The sequence below is a fragment of the Pleurodeles waltl genome, chromosome 7, assembly GCF_031143425.1.
Source record: "Pleurodeles waltl isolate 20211129_DDA chromosome 7, aPleWal1.hap1.20221129, whole genome shotgun sequence".
Taxonomy (NCBI): Eukaryota; Metazoa; Chordata; class Amphibia; order Caudata; family Salamandridae; genus Pleurodeles; species Pleurodeles waltl.
In genome coordinates this window covers 173,984,345-174,003,306 of record NC_090446.1, presented here as the reverse complement: position 1 = coordinate 174,003,306, position 18,962 = coordinate 173,984,345, and the positions used below count along the sequence as shown (strand labels likewise).

Genomic DNA, 18,962 nt, shown 5'->3' with positions numbered 1-18,962 from the left:
TGTTGTACATACACAGGCAATAAATGAGGAACACACACTCGAAGACAATTCCAGGCCAATAGGTTTTTGTATAGAAAAATATCTTTTCTTTATTTTAAGAACCACAGGTTCAAATTTTACATGTAATACTTCAATGAAAGGTATTGCAGGTAAGTACTTTAGGAACTTTGAATAATCACAATAGCATATATACTTTTCAAATAAATCACATATAGCTATTTTAAAACTAGACACAGTGCAATTTTCACAGTTCCTAGGGGGAGTAAGAGTTTGTTAGTTCTTGCAGGTAAGTAAACCACCTACGGGGTTCAAGTTTGGGTCCAAGGTAGCCCACTGTTGGGGGTACAGAGCAACCCCAAAGTTACCACACCAGCAGCTCAGGGCCGGTCAGGTGCAGAGGTCAAAGTGGTGCCCAAAACTCATAGGCTTCAATGGAGAAGGGGGTGCCCCGGTTCCAGTCTGCCAGCAGTTAAGTACCCGCGTCTTCGGAGGGCAGACCAGGGGGGTTTTGTAGGGCACCGGGGGGGGGGGGGGCACAAGTTAACACAGAAAGTACATCCTCAGCAGCACGGGGGCGGCCGGGTGCAGTGTGCAAACACGCGTCAGGTTTGTCGTTGAAATCAATGGGAGACCAAGGGTCTCTTCAACGATGCAGGCGGGGGGGGCCTCCTCGGGGTAGCCACCACCTGGGCAAGGGAGAGGGCTTCCTGGGGGTCACTCCTGCACTGGAGTTCGGATCCTTCAGGTCCCGGGGGCTGAGGGTGCAGAGTCTTTTCCAGGCGTCAGGATCTGAGAACAGGCAGTCGCGGTCAGGGGGAGTCTCGGGATTCTCTCTGCAGGCGTCGCTGTGGGGGCAACTCTGGCTACTCACGGTCTCGCAGTCGCCGGGGAGTCCTCCCTGAAGTGTTTGTTCTCCACAAGTCGAGCCGGGGGCATCGGGTGCAGAGTAGCAAGTCTCACGCTTCCGGCGGGAAACGCAGTTGTTTTAAAGTTGCTCCTTTGGAAACAAAGTTGCAGTCTTGGGTGAACAGAGCCGCTGTCCTCTGGAATTCTTGGTCCTTCTAGAGCAGGGCAGTCCTCTGAGGATTCAGAGGTCGCTGGTCCCTGGGGAACGTGTCTCTGGAGCAGTCTCTTTAGAAGGGAGGGAGACAGGCCGGTAGAGCTGGGGCCAAAGCAGTTGGTGTCTCCGTCTTCTCTGCAGGGTTTTTCAGCTTAGCAGTCCTCTTCTTAGGTTGCAGGAATCTGAATTCCTAGGTTCAGGGGAGCCCCTAAATACAGAATTTAGGGGTGTGTTTAGGTCAGGGAGGGCAGTAGCCAATGGCTACTAGCCCTGAGGGTGGCTACACCCTCTTTGCCCCTCCTCCCAAAGGGGAGGGGGTCACATTCCTATCCCTATTGGGGGGGATCCCCCATCTACAAGATGGAGCATTCCTAAAAGTCAGTCACTTCAGCTCAGGTTGCCTTAGGGGCTGTCCTGACTGGTCAGTGGTGACTCCTTGTTTTTCTCATTATCTCCTCCGCCTTGCCGCCAAAAGTGGGGCCGTGGCCGGAGTGGGGCGGGCAACTCCACTAGCTGGAATGCCCTGTGGTGCTGTAACAAAGGGGGTGAGCCTTTGAGGCTCACTGCCAGGTGTTACAGCTCCTGCAAGGGGAGGTGATAAGCATCTCCACCCAGTGCAGGCTTTGTTACTAGCCACAGAGTGACAAAGGCACTCTCCCCATGTGGCCAGCAACATGTCTCGAGTTTGGCAGGCTGCTAAAACCAGTCAGCCTACACGGGTAGTTGGTTAAGGTTTCAGGGGGCACCTCTAAGGTGCCCTCTGGGGTGTATGTTACAATAAAATGTACACTGGTGTCAGTGTGCATTTATTGTGCTGAGAAGTTTGATACCAAACTTCCCAGTGTTCGATGGCATATGTTGCTGCAGATACACATGTTTGGCACAGTCCGCTGCCTGGTGTTGGGCTCGGAGTATTACAAGTTGTTTTTCTTCGAAGAAGTCTTTTTGGTCACGGGACCGAAGGACTCCTCCCTCTTTGGCTCCATTGCGCATGGGCGTCGACTCCATCTTAGATTGTTTTTTTTCCGCTGTCGGGTTCGGACGTATTCCTTTTCGCTCCGTGTTTCGGTTCGGAAAGTTAGTCAGAATCTCGGAAGAAAGCGTCGGTATTGTTCCGTTCGGTATCGGGATAGTTAGGTACATCGACACCGATCATCGGAAGACTTTGGGGCAGTTTCGATCCCCCATCGGGGCCTGGTCGGCCCGACCGCGTGCGACATCGAAGCCGATGGAACGGACCCCGTTTCGTTTCTGCCCAAAATGTCACAGTAAGTATCCTTATACAGATCAGCACTTGGTCTGTAACTTGTGCTTGTCCCCCGAGCACAAGGAGGATACCTGTGAAGCCTGTCGAGCCTTCCGGTCCAGAAAAACACTCCGGGACCGAAGAGCCAGGCGTCACCAAATGGCGTCCACGTCGACAAAACAACGTTTCGACGACGAAGAGGAAACATTCTCGGTTCCGGAATCAGAATCCGGAGACTCCGACGTCGAACAACAGCAACAAACTGTGAGTAAGACGTCGAAAAGTAAATCCATCGACAAACCAAAAGCCCAGGGGACGCCACTGCCAACAGGCCATGGCTCGACCCATAAATCAGGCGACCCGTCGAAGGGGCCGAAAAAGGGCACGCCCATAGCGAAGACACCCGACTCCGGTCGAGGGACCGCCATGGAGCAACCTCGGAGCCGAGAAAGCGGCTCCGAGAGACAAAAACAAGATACCGGCACCGAAAGACATCGGCACCGAGAATCCGTGCCGAAAGGAACAAAAATACTGTCGGTGCCGAAACCGAAAAAACATTCTCTCTCGGCGCCGAAAAATACCACACCTTCATCCTACTCAGAGGAACAAGGACTAAGTGGTCAAATGCACAAATTTGGACAAGAGCTCCAAAGTGTAGAATCGGACTACACACAAAAGAGACTGTGCATCCAGCAAGATACAGGGAAGATATCAACCCTTCCCCCAATCATGAGGAAAAGAAAGATCGGACTTCCAAAGGATGACACACAACCACAAGCCAAAGTGGTTAAAAAAGTCACGCCTCCGCCCTCTCCTCCACAGGCATCGCCGGCACAAACACCGCCACAAATGCACTCACCAGCGCAAACTACCATAAGTCATGACGATCAGGATCAAGACGCTTGGGACCTGTATGACACCCCAGTGCCGGACAATGATCCCGAGTCATACCCCACAAAGCCGTCACCGCCAGAGGACAGTACCTCATACTCGCAACTGGTGGCTAGGGCTGCAGACTTCCACAATGTCCAACTGCATTCCGATCCTATAGAGGATGATTTCTTATTTAACACCCTCTCGGCTACACATAGCCAATATCAATGTCTCCCAATGCTACCAGGGATGTTACGGCACGCAAAACAAATTTTTGAGGAGCCCGTAAAATCAAGAGCCATCACCCCAAGGGTGGATAAGAAATACAAACCACCACCCACAGACCCAGTGTTTATTACTTCACAGTTACCACCCGACTCTGTGGTAGTAGGGGCAGCTCGCAAAAGAGCAAATTCACATACATCTGGCGACGCCCCACCTCCGGACAAAGAAAGCAGAAAATTTGACGCGGCAGGGAAAAGAGTGGCGTCACAGGCAGCCAACCAGTGGCGCATCGCAAATTCACAAGCGCTGCTGGCCAGATATGACCGCACACACTGGGACGAGATGCAACTTCTCGTAGACCATCTTCCCCAGGAATACCAAAAAAGGGCGCAGCAAATAGTGGAAGAGGGACAAACGATCTCAAACAATCAAATCCGCTCTTCACTAGACGCAGCCGATACTGCAGCAAGAACAGTCAACACTGCTGTCACCATAAGGAGACACGCTTGGCTACGCACTTCAGGCTTCAAACCTGAAATCCAGCAGGCTGTCCTTAATATGCCCTTCAACGAGAAACAACTGTTTGGCTCGGAAGTGGATACAGCCATTGAAAAACTTAAAAAGGACACAGACACGGCCAAAGCCATGGGCGCACTCTACTCCCCGCAGAGCAGAGGCACTTTCAGAAAAACTCCATTTAGAGGGGGGTTTCGTGGCCAACCCACAGACACCACCAGCCAACAATCAAGAACCACACCATATCAGGGTTCCTTCCAAAGGGGTGGTTTCAGGGGATATCGGGGGGGTCAATTCCCAAGGAGTAGGGGAAGATTCCAGACTCCAAAAACACCTCCACCTAAACAGTGACTTTCAAGTCACGCAACCCCTTCACTCAACACCAGTGGGGGGAAGACTAAGCCAATTCTACCAAGCTTGGCAACAGATTACAACAGACAATTGGGTATTAGCAATAATCCAACATGGCTATTGCATAGAATTCCACAACTTCCCACCAAACATCCCCCCCAAAACACGCAAAATGTCACAACATCATTTAGAACTTTTAGGACTAGAAGTTCAAGCACTACTGCAAAAGGATGCAATAGAATTAGTACCAGTACAACAAAAAAACACAGGAGTTTACTCCCTGTACTTTCTAATTCCAAAAAGAGACGAAACATTAAGACCAATATTAGATCTCAGGACACTAAATACCTACATCATATCGGACCATTTTCACATGGTCACACTACAAGACATCATTCCACTGCTCAAAAAGCAAGATTACATGACCACATTAGACCTAAAGGATGCGTACTTTCATATACCAATACACCCTTCTCACAGAAAGTACCTACGGTTCGTATTAAAAGGAATACATTACCAGTTCAAGGTGTTGCCATTCGGAATAACAACTGCACCAAGAGTGTTCACAAAATGTCTAGCAGTAGTAGCAGCACACATCAGGAGACAACAGATACATGTGTTCCCTTACCTAGACGACTGGCTAATCAAAACCAACACAGTAAAAAAATGCGCAAACGACACCACCTTTGTCATACAAACCCTTCACAAACTGGGGTTTTCCATCAACTACACAAAATCACACCTAGAACCGTGTCAAACACAACAATATCTAGGAGCAACCATCAACACATCAAAAGGAATTGCCACTCCAAGTCCACAAAGAGTGCAAGCATTCCACAAGCTAATAAGTGCTATGTTTCCAAACCAAAAAATACAAGCAAAACTTGTGCTAAAACTTCTAGGCATGATGTCATCATGCATAGCCATTGTCCCAAACGCAAGACTACACATGCGACCCTTACAACAGTGTCTAGCATCACAATGGTCACAGGCACAGGGTCAACTTCAAAATCTGGTGTTGGTAGACCGCCAAACATACCTCTCGCTTCTATGGTGGAACAGCAAAAATTTAAACAAAGGGCGGACATTTCAGGACCCAGTGCCTCAATACGTTATAACAACAGATGCTTCCATGACAGGGTGGGGAGCACACCTCAATCACCACAGCATTCAAGGACAATGGGATATACACGAAACAAAACTTCATATCAATTACCTAGAACTGTTGGCAGTATTTCTAGCGTTAAAAGCCTTCCAACCCATAATAACACACAAATACATTCTTGTCAAAACAGACAACATGACAACAATGTATTATCTAAACAAACAAGGAGGAACACACTCAACACAATTGTGCCTCCTAACACAAAAAATTTGGCAGTGGGCGATTCACAACAACATTCGCCTAATAGCACAATTTATTCCAGGAATACAAAACCAACTAGCAGACAACCTTTCGCGAGACCACCAACAAGTCCACGAATGGGAAATTCACCCCCAAGTTCTGAACAAGTACTTTCAAATTTGGGGAACACCCCAGATAGATTTGTTCGCAACAAGAGAAAACTCAAAATGCCAAAACTTCGCATCCAGGTACCCACACCGCGAATCACAAGGCAATGCTCTATGGATGAATTGGTCAGGGATATTTGCGTACGCTTTTCCCCCTCTCCCTCTCCTTCCATATCTAGTAAACAAGTTGAGTCAAAACCAACTCAAACTCATACTGATAGCACCCACATGGGCAAGACAACCTTGGTATACAACTCTACTAGACCTTTCACTAGTACCGCATGTCAAACTACCCAACAGGCCAGATCTGTTAACACAACACAAACAACAGATCAGACATCCAAACCCAGCATCATTGAATCTGGCAATTTGGCTCCTGAAATCCTAGAATTTGGACACTTGGACCTCACACAAGAATGCATGGAGGTCATAAAACAAGCTAGAAAACCTTCCACTAGACACTGCTATGCATCTAAGTGGAAAAGATTTGTTTACTACTGCCATGCCAATCAAATACAACCAGTACATGCCTCTACTAAAGACATAGTAGGATACTTACTACATTTGCAAAAAGCGAATCTCGCTTTTTCATCTATAAAAATACACCTCGCAGCTATATCTGCTTACCTACAAACTACTCATTCATCGTCTCTATTTAGAATACCAGTTATTAAAGCATTCATGGAAGGGCTAAAAAGAATTATACCACCAAGAACACCACCAGTTCCTTCATGGAACCTTAACATCGTCTTAACAAGACTCATGGGTCCCCCTTTCGAACCCATGCATTCCTGTGAAATGCAATATCTAACCTGGAAGGTCGCATTTCTCATTGCAATCACATCCCTCAGAAGAGTAAGTGAAATACAGGCATTTACCATACAAGAACCATTTATTCAAATACACAACAATAAAATAGTTCTAAGAACAAATCCTAAATTTCTGCCAAAAGTAATCTCACCATTCCATTTAAATCAAACAGTAGAATTGCCAGTGTTCTTCCCACAACCAAATTCTGTGGCTGAAAGGGCACTACATACATTGGACATCAAAAGAGCACTAATGTATTACATTGACAGAACAAAGCTAATCAGGAAAACAAAACAACTGTTCATAGCTTTTCAAAAACCACACATAGGAAATCCAATCTCTAAACAAGGCATTGCTAGATGGATAGTCAGGTGCATTCAAACATGCTATCTTAAAGCCAAAAGAGAATTGCCTATTACACCAAAGGCACACTCAACCAGAAAGAAAGGTGCTACAATGGCCTTTCTAGGAAACATTCCTATGAGCGAAATATGTAAGGCTGCAACCTGGTCTACGCCTCATACGTTTACTAAACACTACTGTGTAGACGTACTAAATGCACAACAAGCTACAGTGGGCCAAGCTGTACTAAGAACATTATTCCAAACTACTTCAACTCCTACAGGCTAAACCACCGCTTTTAGGGGAGGTAACTGCTTTACAGTCTATGCCAAACATGTGTATCTGCAGCAACATATGCCATCGAACTGAAAATGTCACTTACCCAGTGTACATCTGTTCGTGGCATTAGTCGCTGCAGATTCACATGTACCCTCCCACCTCCCCGGGAAGCCTGTAGCCGTTTAGAAGTAGATCATAAACCTTAAACATCTGAACATTTGTAAATAATTTTTAGAAACTCTTATCATACATACATATTCACTCCATTGCATGGGCACTATTTATACCAAACAACTCCATCCTCACCCTCTGCGGGGAAAACAATCTAAGATGGAGTCGACGCCCATGCGCAATGGAGCCAAAGAGGGAGGAGTCCTTCGGTCCCGTGACCAAAAAGACTTCTTCGAAGAAAAACAACTTGTAATACTCCGAGCCCAACACCAGGCAGCGGACTGTGCCAAACATGTGAATCTGCAGCGACTAATGCCACGAACAGATGTACACTGGGTAAGTGACATTTTCATTTCAGTGTAGCCATTATGGTGCTGTGGAGTTCGTGTTTGACAGACTCCCAGACCATATACTCTTATGGCTACCCTGCACTTACAATGTCTAAGGTTTGGCTTAGACACTGTAGGGGCACAGTGCTCATGCACTGGTGCCCTCATCTATGGTATAGTGCACCCTGCCTTAGGGCTGTAAGGCCTACTAGAGGGGTGACTTATCTATACTGCATAGGCAGCGTGAGGTTGGCATGGCACCCTGAGGGGAGTGCCATGTCGACTTACTCGTTTTGTCCTCACCAGCACACACAAGCTGGCAAGCAGTGTGTCTGTGCTGAGTGAGGGGTCCCTAGGGTGGCATAAGACATGCTGCATCCCTTAGAGACCTTCCCTGGCATCAGGGCCCTTGGTACCAGGGGTACCAGTTACAAGGGACTTACCTGGATGCCAGGGTGGGCCAATTGTGTAAACAAAAGTACAGGTTAGGGAAAGAACACTGGTGCTGGGGCCTGGTTAGCAGGCCTCAGCACACTTTCAAATCAAAACATAGCATCATCAAAGGCAAAAAGTCTGGGGGTAACCATGCCAAGGAGGCATTTCCTTACACATATATTATTGAGTTATGAGGATTTATATAGCATAAATTGCATTACTGGTGATTGCAGAGGACTTTACGTTAAATCACTTGTGCGTATATTCACCATAATCATTTCAAACATGCTTGCCGGACCCACATAAGCAAAAACGGAGCTCAGGTGAATGCCCAGACTAAATGGATTTAATGCAAGTACGTTAACCTTCATAATTGTAAGGTAGCAGTATTGTGGAATCTGGACAAGAAAAAACAAAAGTAGAGATGAGGCAAATAGCAAACAAACATGCAGTCCTGGTATATCCACCAGCGTTGCAGGAAGGTTGTGGTACTGCATCCTTAAGCAGTGAAGGCGCTTGTTGAGTTAGGGGTTCTATTTTAAAGCAAGGGTGATTCTTTAAAGGTAATAATACCTCGGCATTCTGGATTAGAGAAAATGAGCTCAATTCACACATTTTCCAGCTTGGCTTGTTGAGTGAACTAGTTAGAAAAAATCTTTTAGCCCCCTGTGTTGTGTGTGTTTTTTTTTTTTTTTTAATTTTTTTTTATATATATATATATGTGTGTGTGTGTGTGGAGGGGCAGTGGTTGCGCTTTTTATTTGCGGTGCATCGCTTAAAAAAGATTGACTTTTGTGCATTGGGACTTCAGGGTGTGTATTTCTTTGCTTCCAGAGTTCGGTTCTTCCTAGGCTTTACATTTCTGTGCTACGTATTATGGAGAGTTCTGACAAAGAGCTTTATAGGTGATAGAAAAGTGGTTGCTTCCTGAACGTTGACTTCAAGGATCTTTGTATTGCGCTGCATATTCAAAATGTGTACTAGGCCAGTTTGGCTATAAATGGACGTAAGTTCAAAAAATGGGCACAGCTGCATTTGTTTGTACTACCATTAGGGTCTAAGTGACCAGCTTGTATTTAAGCACCCACAGATGTGTGTTGTATAAATGATCATTATTTAGTTTGTCTGGTGCATAATAATTTGCCTCTCCCATCAGGGTAAGAGTTGATGCTACAATGAGACTTGAGAGCAGTGAAGTTTTCACTCTTAACCTCCATTGCTGTGTACAACGTGTGTTTTTCATTACCAGGATGTATTCTGCAAGGAATATTTCAGAGCCTGTTATTTCCCACCACATGTTTTGTTAGTAACTGTGTGATCCAGTGGAAAGTCTGAAGGTGTAGCCATGCCCCGTGTCATCTATTGGGTAGAGAGTTGACATTTCTAGCATCCTTATTCTAGTAGATAATTCTCTGGCATTAACGCTGCAGCACACTGGACGATGTGAATATATTACAGTCACAGTCAAGCTGTTCATTTTGTATATTAGGAAGATTTGGATCTTGTCTGCAGACCACTTACTGATAAGGAGCATACTAATGTATTGATTGGTTCGGACACCTATTGCAACTGGGTGTGGTCACTGTTGTAGGTCTTTGATGTATAAATACCATTTACGTACTCTGGGAACGAGCAGTTTGTTTTCTAAACAGGTTTACTCTAAGGTTCTTGCACCACACTTTCTACAAAAGCTTCTGCTAGCTGTTGCAGTGTACAACTTGCGCCTTGCTAAGTATTATCTTTATGAGTTTTACTGATAAAATTCTAAGAGCCTGATTAAGACTTTGGTGCCAAAGCTGCGGGAATGAGGCAGCCTCATCCCCGTATTACGGTGTTTCCACTAGGCTGACCAGCAGAAACTTTGTATTATGATGCCGGTCAGCTGGTGGAAATAGTGTTTCCACCTGACTGAGCCGAGGCCAATGCTCTTGCGCACCAGCAACCTCAGAATGTGCACGGTCTGTATAGCAGGGGGGGGGGGGGGGGGCTCAGCACTGGCTTTCTGCCATCTTTCCCAGGGTGGTGCACTTGCCATGGAAAGGCTGGCAGAAGGTGGAGTCTTTATCAGCACAACAGTGCCGCCATGGGCACCGCAGTGGCTGACCACATCTCCAACCGCCACCAACACATCGGAGTGCCAGCGGAGGTGGTGGTCTGACTTCCAGGATCATAATCTGACAGTCAGAACGCCAGGGGTGTGGCAGTCCAACCGCCACCATAAGTTTGTCCTTCCGCAGACCATCACTTTATGAATTGGGCCCCAAGTCTTGTTTTTATTTTGTGTGTGTTTTTGTATCTTCTTCATTTATTTATTTTTCCCTTCGTAACTAGGTGATCCTTCTTCCTTTGTCTACCTGTGAGATGCAGCTGGCTGACATGACTTTACCTACATCAAGAAGTAAGCCTGTAAAATATAACTGAGGTGTCGGTTATGTTTTTTTTTTTTTTTAAAGATGGATTGACGGGTTGGTGTGTGCGCTTGGCAGATAAGGATGTTTGAGATCCTTGTTTGGCTATGTGGAATTTCTGTATTAAACTTCTGGGGTTCGTGGCTGGATCAGTGATGAAGCAAGTACCTTTTAGCTGAAGCCAATGAAGATTTGGTACTTAAGCAGGATTACTCTGAGATCTGGCTGCCACTGAATAGATTGATATTGCTATGCACAAAACAGTTGTTCATCTACTTGTGCACAGGGCTGTAAAGCCTAAAACATGAGTTTAGAAATATGTTTCACTCTGGGACAGTAGTATATACTAAATAGCAAAGGGAGTAAATTAAAATAAACTTGAGGTGCGTTCTATAAGGTGGGGCACGGAAGAGCAGTGGTTGGAGGGATAGCTGGGTTCTGAGAGTGAAAAGTGGGCTTTCACTGCATTATGATGTAGTGTTACTTCTATAGTGGAGTGTTAAGCTGCTTACTAAACTGGAGCTAGTTTAGGGGCTGTCGTGGTGTATACAGGATATTGTTCAAGACCTCCATGCACAGATAGATTTATTTATCTTCAGTCTGATGGTTTCCTGTCAGCAGGAATGACGAGCCTCTGAAGATGGCAAGCTTGTCAACCAGAAATCAAGGTGTGCCGTTCCATGGGCTGTCTGTGGAGTTCAATCATAGTGCGAGTGATGTGGTCATATTTTTTATTTTATTTTTTTAGGTCATAATATAGTACTGAAGGTTGTAGGGTACCTTTAAGCGAGGGGCAGTGTGGATTTGGGGAGGCCATGGAGCTGGGGACAGCCATCATCAAGATGCTACAGTACGAGGACTTGAAATATAGGTCTGAAGCTTTTTTTATGTAGAAAATCTGTTTTGTGCTCTTGTAGGTGTTATCTGCTGCTTACATGCCAAACATCATCCAGTTATGGAAGCATCCAGGAATAACCCATGATAAATTATTTAGTCTTCAGTCGATCTAAAATGCAGTAAATGCATTCCATCTTTAATATGGGGCGGTGCATGAACAAACAGCCCAAGATGTGCTAAATCAAAATCCTCAAAATTTGATTATGAAGCCAGTGTATTAAGACAGATTGCTATTTTGTTGAAATGCATCCTTTATCAATAAGGAGTCATGATGGCGGAACTTGAAAACACTTGATCATTGAAGTTGCGCTTGTTGTAGATCCATACATTGTATCCAGTAGATGAGCATTTTTTTTTATCACAGATTAGCTGTAACTTGTGCTCATTGTTCCATCTCTGGTCTTGTGGTGTTTGACTCTAAAATTTTCTGTGGCTTAATCAGTTATGGCCCATTCCTAAGGATTGTGATAAAGCTGATACATGTAAACACTGGAGTGGAATGAGGAAGACTTGAATTCAAATTTCAGTGCAATTCATGGATATGTAGTCAACAGAACGAGGAATGCAGCAGGGAAGGTTGTGTGTGAATTTCTCAAGCTTAAAGTTTCATTCTATTTCTCATAAGAAATAGTGAGTTTGCCTGTCTGCTATGCAAGCAACAATGTCAGTACCTGGAATAAACTGCCAGATAAACCATAGCCTTTGACATTTTTTGTTTTTTGTAGGTGTAGGGCTAAATACGATATATTTTCGTTTGAATATGTATGTTGAGAGTACATGCCTGCTTTTGTGCCCTACCACATCTTTCTGTGTGGCTTCATTAGCTAAATTTGGACTTTATGCTTTATATTTTTTTTTTTTTTTTTTTTAGATGGGAACGGCCACTAGATGATGTAACATGAGGAATGCAGATGCCAAGAGAACTGTCGTAATTTTCCATTCGGTCAGTACGCGAGAGTGATCAAGACCAGGCATGTGCTGAAGGAGATCCCAGCTGATCCTTTCCATGCATATGTATGCAGACATCACTGGATCAAGGTGTTTATTTTTATTTTTTCTAGATGATGCTAGGCAGGACAGGTGCTCTTCACAGAAAGGTTTCAGTTGATCTGTTGTACGTCCACGGCTCTGTGTTGGGTAGTCTGTTGGTACAGTGTCTGGATCAATGATGAAGAAAATGCCAGTAGCTGAACCTAGTGAAGAGCTGGTATTTAAGCAGGATTACTCTGAGATCCAGTCACAATTTAAAGAGAGGAAGTACTAATACGACACATTTTTGTTGATCAAATATTTGGAGGTTTTCTAAGGTGAGGAAATTGGTTGCTTACTGTGTGTGTGTGTGTATATGTTGTGTGTGAAAATATATAATATAGTAACAAAAGAAAAGTGACACACTCCCTAGCAGAATAGTACTGTTTATTTGCTCATTAACAGTACGTGTTTTGACCATCACTGTCTTGTTCACAAATGTTCATCCTCAAGCGCAGTTTCTACTATATATCGCTTACAAACACCAGAGCGTTCTGGATCTTGTAATTAATAAATTACCCCTGCACAATCTCCACTACCTGCTCTCAGTGAGACTGTCAAATAACATGCAATTTTTTTTTTTTTTTTTTTTGTAGATGGGAATGGCCACTAGATGATGTAACATGAGGAATGCAGATGCCAAGAGAACTGTCGTAATTTTCCATTCGGTCAGTACGCGAGAGTGATCAAGACCAGGCATGTGCTGAAGGAGATCCCAGCTGATCCTTTCCATGCATATGTATGCAGACATCACTGGATCAAGGTGTTTATTTTTATTTTTTCTAGATGATGCTAGGCAGGACAGATGCTCTTCGCAGGAAGGTTTCAGTTGATCTGTTGTACGTCCACGGCTCTGTGTTGGGTAGTCTGTTTGGTACAGTGTCTGGATCAATGATGAAGAAAATGCCAGTAGCTGAACCTAGTGACGAGCTGGTATTTAAGCAGGATTACTCTGAGATCCAGTCACTATTTAATAAGAGGAAGTACTAATACTAAACATTTTTGTTGAGCAAATTTTTGGAGGTTTTCTAAGGTGAGGAAATTGGTTGGTTACTGTGTGTGTGTGTGTGTGTATATATGTTGCGTGTGAAAATAAATGTTCAATGGCATATGTTGCTGCAGATACACATGTGTGGCACAGTCCGCTGCCTAGTGTTGGGCTCGGAGTATTACAAGTTGTTTTTCTTCGAAGAAGTCTTTTTGGTCACGGGACCGAAGGACTCCTCCCTCCTCGGCTCCATTGCGCATGGGCGTCGACTCCATCTTAGATTGTTTTTTTCCGCTGTCGGGTTCGGACGTATTCCTTTTCGCTCTGTGTTTCGGTTCGGAAAGTTAGTCAGAATCTCGGAAGAAAGCGTCGGTATTGTTCCGTTCGGTATCGGGATAGTTAGGTACATCGACACCGATTATCGGAAGACTTTGGGGTAGTTTCGATCCCCCACCGGGGCCTGGTCGGCCCGACCGCGTGCGACATCGAAGCCGATGGAACGGACCCAGTTTCGTTTCTGCCCAAAATGTCACAGTAAGTATCCTTATACAGATCAGCACTTGGTCTGTAACTTGTGCTTGTCCCCCGAGCACAAGGAGGATACCTGTGAAGCCTGTCGAGCCTTCCGGTCCAGAAAAACACTCCGGGACCGAAGAGCCAGGCGTCAACAAATGGCGTCCACGTCGACAAAACAACGTTACGACGAGGAAGAGGAAACATTCTCGGTTCCGGAATCAGAATCCGGAGACTCCGACGTCGAACAACAGCAACAAACTGTGAGTAAGACGTCAAAGTAAATCCATCGACAAACCGAAAGCCCAGGGGACGCCACTGCCAACAGGCCATGGCTCGACCCATAAAACAGGCGACCCGTCGAAGGCGCCGAAAAAGGGCACGCCCATAGCGAAGACACCCGACTCCGGTCGAGGGACCGCCATGGAGCAACCTCGGAGCCGAGAAAGCGGCTCCGAGAGACAAAAACAAGATACCGGCACCGAAAAACATCGGCACCGAGAATCCATGCCGAAAGGAACAAAAAATCTGTCGGTGACGAAACCGAAAAAAGATTCTCTCTCGGCGCCGAAAAATACCACACCTTCATCCTACTCAGAGGAACAAGGAATAAGTGGCCAAATGCACAGATTTGGACAAGAGCTCCAAAGTGTAGAATCGGACTACACACAAAAGAGACTGTACATCCAGCACGACACAGGGAAGATATCAACCCTTCCCCCAATCATGAGGAAAAGAAGGATCGAACTTCCAAAGGATGACGCACAACCACAAGCCAAAGTGGTTAAAAAAGTCACGCCTCCGCCCTCTCCACCACAGGCATCGCCGGCACAAACACCGCCACAAATGCACTCACCAGCGCAAACTACCATAAGTCATGACGATCAGGATCAAGACGCTTGGGACCTGTATGACACCCCAGTGCCGGACAATGATCCCGAGTCATACCCCACAAAGCCGTCACCGCCAGAGGACAGTACCTCATACTCGCAACTGGTGGCTAGGGCAGCAGAATTCCACAATGTCCAACTGCATTCCGATCCTATAGAGGATGATTTTTTATTTAACACCCTCTCGGCTACACACAGCCAATATCAATGTCTCCCAATGCTACCAGGGATGTTACGGTACGCAAAACAAATTTTTGAAGAGCCCGTAAAATCAAGAGCCATCACCCCAAGGGTGGATAAGAAATACAAACCACCACCCACAGACCCAGTGTTTATTACTTCGCAGTTACCACCTGACTCCGTGGTAGTAGGGGCAGCACGCAAGAGAGCAAATTCACATACATCTGGCGACGCCCCACCTCCGGACAAAGAAAGCCGAAAATTTGATGCGGCAGGGAAAAGAGTAGCATCACAGGCAGCCAACCAGTGGCGCATCGCAAATTCACAAGCGCTGCTGGCCAGATATGACCGAGCACACTGGGACGAGATGCAACTTCTCGTAGACCATCTTCCCCAGGAATACCAAAAAAGGGCGCAGCAAATAGTGGAAGAGGGACAAACGATCTCAAACAATCAAATCCGCTCTTCACTAGACGCAGCCGATACTGCAGCAAGAACAGTCAACACTGCTGTCACCATAAGGAGACACGCTTGGCTACGCACTTCAGGCTTCAAACCTGAAATCCAGCAGGCTGTCCTTAATATGCCCTTCAACGAGAAACAACTTTTTGGCTCTGAAGTGGATACAGCCATTGAAAAACTTAAAAAGGACACAGACACGGCCAAGGCCATGGGCGCACTCTACTCCCCGCAGAGCAGAGGCTCTTTCAGAAAAACTCCATTTAGAGGGGGGTTTTGTGGCCAACCCACAGACACCACCAGCCAACAAACAAGAACCACACCATATCAGGGTTCCTTCCAAAGGGGAGGTTTCAGGGGATATCGGGGGGGTCAATTCCCAAGGAGTAGGGGAAGATTCCAGACTCCAAAAACACCTCCACCTAAACAGTGACTTTCAAGTCACGCAACCCCTTCACTCAACACCAGTGGGGGGAAGACTAAGCCAATTCTACCAATCTTGGCAACAGATTACAACAGACAATTGGGTATTAGCAATAATCCAACATGGCTATTGCATAGAATTCCACAACTTCCCACCAAACATCCCCCCAAAACACGCAAAATGTCACCACAACATTTAGAACTTTTAGGACTAGAAGTTCAAGCACTACTGCAAAAGGATGCAATAGAGTTAGTACCAGTACAACAAAAAAACACAGGAGTTTACTCCCTGTACTTTCTAATTCCAAAAAAAGACAAAACATTAAGACCAATATTAGATCTCAGGACACTAAATACCTACATCATATCGGACCATTTTCACATGGTCACACTACAAGACATCATTCCACTGCTCAAACAGCAAGATTACATGACCACATTAGACCTAAAGGATGCGTACTTTCATATACCAATACACCCTTCTCACAGAAAGTACCTACGGTTCGTATTCAAAGGAATACATTACCAATTCAAGGTGTTGCCATTCGGAATAACAACTGCACCAAGAGTGTTCACAAAATGTCTAGCAGTAGTAGCAGCACACATCAGGAGACAACAGATACATGTGTTCCCTTACCTAGACGATTGGCTAATCAAGACCAACACAGTAAAAAAATGCGCAAACGACACCACATTTGTCATACAAACCCTTCACAAACTGGGGTTTTCCATCAACTATACAAAATCACACCTAGAACCGTGTCAAACACAACAATATCTAGGAGCAACCATCAACACATCAAAAGGAATTGCCACTCCAAGTCCACAAAGAGTGCAGGCATTCCACAAGGTAATAAGTGCTATGTTTCCAAACCAAAAGATACAAGCAAAACATGTGCTAAAACTTCTAGGCATGATGTCGTCATGCATAGCCATTGTCCCAAACGCAAGACTACACATGCGACCCTTACAACAGTGTCTAGCATCACAATGGTCACAGGCACAGGGTCAACTTCAAAATCTGGTGTTGGTAGACCGCCAAACATACCTCTCGCTTCTATGGTGGAACAGCAAAAATTTAAACAAAGGGCGGACATTTCAGGACCAAGTGCCTCAATACGTTATAACAACAGATGCTTCCATGACAGGGTGGGGAGCACACCTCAATCACCACAGCATTCAAGGACAATGGGATATACACGAAACAAAATTTCATATCAATTACCTAGAACTGTTAGCAGTATTTCTAGCGTTAAAAGCCTTCCAACCCATAATAACACACAAATACATTCTTGTCAAAACAGACAACATGACAACAATGTATTATTTAAACAAACAAGGAGGAACACACTCAACACAATTGTGCCTCCTAACACAAAGAATTTGGCAGTGGGCGATTCACAACAACATTCGCCTAATAGCACAATTTATTCCAGGAATACAAAACCAACTAGCAGACAACCTTTCGCGAGACCACCAACAAGTCCACGAATGGGAAATTCACCCCCAAGTTCTGAACAAGTACTTTCAAATTTGGGGAACACCCCAGATAGATTTGTTCGCAACAAAAGAAAACTCAAAATGCCAAAACTTCGCATCCAGGTACCCACACCGCGAATCACAAGGCAATGCTCTATGGATGAGTTGGTCAGGGATATTTGCGTACGCTTTTCCCCCTCTCCCTCTCCTTCCATATCTAGTAAACAAGTTGAGTCAAAACCAACTCAAACTCATACTGATAGCACCCACATGGGCAAGACAACCTTGGTATACAACTCTACTAGACCTTTCACTAGTACCGCATCTCAAACTACCCAACAGGCCAGATCTGTTAACACAACACAAACAACAGATCAGGCATCCAAACCCAGCATCATTGAATCTGGCAATTTGGCTCCTGAAATCCTAGAATTCGGACACTTAGACCTCACACAAGAATGCATGGAGGTCATAAAACAAGCTAGAAAACCTTCCACTAGACACTGCTATGCATCTAAGTGGAAAAGATTTGTTTACTACTGCCATTCCAATCAAATACAACCATTACATGCCTCTACTAAAGACATAGTAGGATACTTACTACATTTGCAAAAAGCAAATCTCGCTTTTTCATCTATAAAAATACACCTCGCAGCAATATCTGCTTACCTACAAACTACTCATTCATCGTCTCTATTTAGAATACCAGTTATTAAAGCATTCATGGAAGGGCTAAAAAGAATTATACCACCAAGAACACCACCAGTTCCTTCATGGAATCTTAACATCGTCTTAACAAGACTCATGGGTCCACCTTTCGAACCCATGCATTCCTGTGAAATGCAATATCTAACCTGGAAGGTCGCATTTCTCATTGCAATCACATCCCTCAGAAGAGTAAGTGAAATACAGGCATTTACCATACAAGAACCATTTATTCAAATACACAACAATAAAATAGTTCTAAGAACAAATCCAAAATTTCTGCCAAAAGTAATCTCACCATTCCATTTAAATCAAACAGTAGAATTGCCAGTGTTCTTCCCACAACCAAATTCTGTGGCTGAAAAGGCACTACATACATTAGACATCAAAAGAGCACTAATGTATTACATTGACAGAACAAAGCTAATCAGGAAAACAAAACAACTGTTCATAGCTTTTCAAAAACCACACATAGGAAATCCAATCTCTAAACAAGGCATTGCTAGATGGATAGTCAGATGCATTCAAACATGCTATCTTAAAGCCAAAAGAGAATTGCCTATTACACCAAAGGCACACTCAACCAGAAAGAAAGGTGCTACAATGGCCTTTCTAGGAAACATTCCTATGAGCGAAATATGTAAGGCTGCAACCTGGTCTACGCCTCATACGTTTACTAAACACTACTGTGTAGACGTACTAAATGCACAACAAGCTACAGTGGGCCAAGCTGTACTAAGAACATTATTCCAAACTACTTCAACTCCTACAGTCTAAACCACCGCTTTTAGGGGAGGTAACTGCTTTATAGTCTATGCCACACATGTGTATCTGCAGCAACA

The 18,962-nt window shown here is 44.9% G+C and overlaps 1 long non-coding RNA gene across 4 annotated transcripts in view; it reads left to right on the top strand.

Moving 5' to 3' along the window:
* LOC138303920 (uncharacterized) overlaps positions 1-18,962 on the top strand; it is a 34,897-nt gene that overhangs the window by 3,690 nt on the left and 12,245 nt on the right. For all 4 annotated transcript variants that reach the window (XR_011205463.1, XR_011205465.1, XR_011205464.1 and 1 more), the window contains 3 exons: positions 10,481-10,547; positions 12,326-12,492; positions 13,080-13,246. This is a non-coding gene — a long non-coding RNA (uncharacterized lncRNA). The remainder of the gene's footprint in view (positions 1-10,480; positions 10,548-12,325; positions 12,493-13,079; positions 13,247-18,962) is intronic.